Raw genomic sequence first — 4,682 nt, forward strand, 5'->3', positions numbered from 1 at the left:
GTGCCATCGCAGTGAATTTACCAGCCAGTGCCAGTGAATTGCAGTGCCAAGGGAGATAAATTGCCAGTGTTTAGAAGGTACATAAAAGTCACTCTGAGTGCTATTCCGGGTGTCTTTCTCCCTTCTCATCCTCCTCCTAGTGCAGTGAACTTCTTGAACGTGGTGACCTCCTTCCTGACCCCTCGCCACGATGGATGTGGTGCGCTGATCCACCCCAGCGACGCAGGTGTTGCTTAGTATTCCTCCACGCCAGGGTAAGTACAAACAGTAGATTTTTCGTAATATTTGTCACTTTATGCTAACAATTGTATTGGGCTTTAAACGAATCCTAGTTATAAGTGACTTGCGACGGAAGTGTTATAAGGAAAAGTAGTCTGAACTGACGAAGTAAATGTCGTAAATATCTCAAAATAATCGAGGGTGGTTATGGGTCAAACTGAAATTATACTCAGTGTTTAATATTAATCCCTTCAGTCCGGGGACGTCTTTTTTTGTTTTACGTTTGCTACCACCTAAATATTTATACGGCTTGGGGAAGAACATTGCAAAAGAATCTAATGAAGACTTTTTAACCCCTGTATGTGAGAGGTCTTTTTTACTGTAATCAATCACTCAATCAATCAAATCAATCAATCGATCAATCAATCAATTCACATATCTGAATAAACGCGTCTGTATGGAGAAATAACACAAGGATAAATACAAGATCCAGTTGAGGAGGTCCAAGTTCTTCCAAGCATCCCACCAGCGAGGCGAGTGAGACAGACCAGTGCAGGATTTCTGTTCTTGCTCTTATCCCCCTACGTAGTGCCTTGGCTACTCTCCCTGGCCATGAGCCCGCCCCAAAGTAGGCGTTCCTCTATGGTTACGAAAAATCAATAGTTCTAACATCTCTATGCACCACTAATATACACACTTTAGGTATAACATGTAGAGATATGCACACAAAAAACATTATGCAGAGTTAAAATACAACATATACAAAAACAATAATATCAGCTTTTGCGCTCTTTCACGTCTCTGCTTTTCGTTCGTCATAGATTTTAGGGCAGAAAAAGAGTTATGCTGGGCTTTACTAAGCATATACATCGCAGGGGAGCAAGTCGACAGGAGGACAGCACTCTTGTTTGCTAATTATATACCTTAACAGACCAAAGAAAGTTATTAAATATACTGTACCTCATTAGGCTAAAGTGTTATTAATTACCCGGTATACCGGTATACTGCAATTCATTAAACTAAAGAATATAATCAATAATACACTAAACCCCTTTAAACTACAGAATAAAATTAATTAGGTATTGCTGTAGTACCTCATTAAACTACAAAATATCAGTTTTACTTACACGGGTACAGTTTTTTTTTCTTTACTGCATTTTCCAAACTTTAAGAACCTACGAATTTTTGACGGGGCTTAACCCAAATTTGCGAGGCAGGTGGCGGAGGAGGAAGAGCCCCCGGGATAAGGAGGGGTGACTTAAATAGGCCTACGCTGGGTGGAGAGTGAGCCAAGGCAGGGTAGGGCACCAAACTAGGCAAGTATGAAAAACTCCCTGGACAAGTATGACAAAACTCCCAGCCATTCCCTCCTCGTCTACCCTAAGTATGATTTGGCTTATTTCCTTATTTAACTAACATTCATTTTAATCTTCTAGCCTCAGTAGGTCTTCTTTCGTCCTTATTTTGCTTATTTTCCTGATTTAACTTTCATTCATTTTAATCCTCTTGGCCCCAGAAGGTCCTTCTTCGTCCTTATTTTGCTTATATCCTTTTTTAACTTTCATTCATTTTAATCCTTTTAGCCCCAGTAGGTCCTTCTTCGTCAGTATTTTTCTTATGTCCTTACTTAGCTTTCATTCACTTCAATCCTTTTAGCCCTAGTAGGTCTTCTTCGTCCTTATTTCGCTTATTTCCTTATTTAGCTTTCAATTAAGGGGTTAAAATAATATGCTATGCGACTTTTAACAATAGCTTGAGTGGACGTAAACTAGCAAATAAAAAGTGAAGATAACTAGTCAAGACTGGAGATATACCAGTAAAGATGTACAGTACAAGTAACACATCTCAACCCTTCCATACGCTGCCGTCTCCTTTATCACAATCCACACTACCGCCAGACGATTCTGCTCAGCTTAGGGGAGATTTTAGGTAATTACAGGGTTAACAAAGGCCACATCTATCTCTCCAATCCATGGTCTTCGCTAAACTGAAAAAAAAACGAGCAAGTAACAGCAATATATAAAAAAATAAATAAACTAAAATAAAGCAGATATCGTACTTAAGTGGTGAATAGCTAATTATAACTGAGCGAAAGTTACCGCGGATGGGTAATACAACGTTAGTCTATGCTCTTTAATTTAATATCGTCCTCTTTTATTCCTGCTAACTTTACTAGATTTTACTCGGCTAGAGGAAGACTGCGCATCAGAGGTTAAAGTAATAGCTTAAATAATCACTTCATCGCTGTAGGTCCTCTGTAGAATAGATAATAACTGCCATGTAGTCGTTTACGTATGCTACTGGGCTATTGTAGAACCGTCATCCCCAATCCACCTCTTCCCACTGCCTATGACCTAAGAACTATAGGCATCTCAAAATAAATAGGTCTTGAAATTGGCTTCCTTATTTGTTCCAATTTCTTTACGAGGAGTACGTTTTGCAGGAGAAAGACTGACTAAGAGGGTGTATGTAGGTGAGGTGGAGGGAGGGAGAGGGAGGGGTAGACCGAGGATGAGATGGAGGGATGGAGTTGAGAGGTATATGAGGGAGGGGGGGGGTGAGTTGGGGGGAGGGTAGTCAAATGGTGGGTGACAGAGCGACTTGGAGGCGTTTTGTCTGCGGCCACCCTTTGCGGGATTAGGGCGTCGGGCTATAGATAGATAGATAGATAGACGTGTTGCAGGATCCCAGCCTTGTGTTCTTTCTACTGCGTAAAAATAAAAACAAAATAAAAATAAGGAATGAATAAAAATAAGGAATAAAAATATAAATACGTCATCGTACTGGCGGGTAACAAAGATTTAGCAGAAGCGAATTTAACTGAATAAAGTGGATAACGAAGTGGAAGTATAAAGTGGATAAGTGTTAATTACGTGAAGCTGCCCGGCCCTAAGAGGCTGGCATTAAGTGTGACATCACCACACTTTAGGAGTGACGGCCGCCTAAGCGGTTTGTGTCGCCTCAGTACTTGACCACCACAACAAAGCACTTGACAGACCTTGTACCTAAACATAAACCCGTTTTTAATTAAGGCGTATATAAATACATTAACACTGAAACAGAAGCAGGGGAAATTGTGCGGAGGAAATAATAATAATAATAATACCGGTCGTAGTAGTAGTAGTATAGTAATAGTAGTTGTAGTTGTAGTAGTAATAGCAGTAGTAGTAGTAGTAGTAGTTGTAGTAGAAGTATTAGTAATAGTAGTAGTAGTGGTAGTAGCCTAGCAGTAGAGCAATAGTAGTAGCAATAGTAGAAGTAGCAGTAATAGTAGAAATAGCAGTAATAGTAGAAATAGCAGTAATAGTAGAAGTAGCAGTAACAGTAGTAGTAGCAGTAATAGTAGTAGTAACAATCATAATATTAACACAAATATTAAGGTGGAACATGCATAATAAAACTCAATGAAAAGGGTGCCAACAAGCCTACAATGCCACCTTCATTATGACCCTTATAAGCACAGTGACGCCGATTACCTGTCGTATTTCGTACACCCCTTCCAAAATGTAATACACGTACTAAATTAACCCAAAGTACAATGAATTATGACCTGAGAGAAAGATAAATGAAAGCACAACACTGACTGCTTAGGAATTTTGATGCAGAGAGAGGACAGAAATTCTCCTGATGTTTCGTCTCTTTTATCTTTCATTTATCTCTCCTGGCATTTTTAAGTTGGCATCGCATTCTCCTACCTTTCTTTCTCCTCTGCTCGCATTTCTGAAGCTGGTAGGGCCTTGGTACCGTATATATTTTTGCAGATATTTAATTTTTGGTATGACGCGTGAGGTAGGAATGTGGGGCCCGAGTGTGGTGAAAAAGTAGGTGATTTTTCTTTTCTAACTGTACATTGGTTTGATCGAAGGGTGATGAGAAAAAATAAATTACAATGAAACAAACAAGGAAGAGGATAATTAACGAGAGAGAGAGAGAGAGAGAGAGAGAGAGAGAGAGAGAGAGAGAGAGAGAGAGAGAGAAATACCGGTGCCATTACAACAAAAAATAAATAGCCAGAAGGAGTTTAACAAGGAAGGCCGGGCCGTGTAGTGCACACGGTAATATATGCCGTATTTATGAGGGGTTCAGAGGCAGGGTGGAAAGTGATGATACGGTGGAGTATATGTCATTTTCCCCTCGTGATGGAACCGTGGAGTATAATAATTTTCCCCTCGGACGTCAGGGGTGGTGTGCGTGGAGAGGGGAACACGACACAGGCCCTCAGGCAAGTCCACTATACCCGAAGTCCACTATACTCGACCTTAATTTCCTTATTACGGTGAAGCATTTTTATTTATCATTTTATTCGCGCTGCCACCAGAATGAAAAATGGAGGACACTAGTAATCTGGTGTATGGATTATTTCTTTTATTGTTTTTCCTTCCTCTGCTCTATATATAAAAAAAAAAAGATGATTACATTACGTTTAAACAAGCAACCTCATAGCAAAGAAGAGAAAAAAAAGG

General features: G+C 39.9%; 1 protein-coding gene across 1 annotated transcript in view; it reads left to right on the forward strand.

The window, feature by feature from the left end:
* Positions 1–208: 208 nt before the first annotated feature.
* LOC145406346 (soluble guanylate cyclase 88E-like) overlaps positions 209–4,682 on the forward strand; it is a 240,157-nt gene continuing 235,683 nt past the window's right edge. The window contains exon 1 of the mRNA XM_080277507.1: positions 209–254. The gene's annotated coding sequence lies outside the window, so the exon portion shown is untranslated. The remainder of the gene's footprint in view (positions 255–4,682) is intronic.

This window comes from Coenobita brevimanus, chromosome 70 (assembly GCF_032717465.1).
Source record: "Coenobita brevimanus isolate Jiangsu-jjx chromosome 70, ASM3271746v2, whole genome shotgun sequence".
Lineage (NCBI taxonomy): Eukaryota > Metazoa > Arthropoda > Malacostraca > Decapoda > Coenobitidae > Coenobita > Coenobita brevimanus.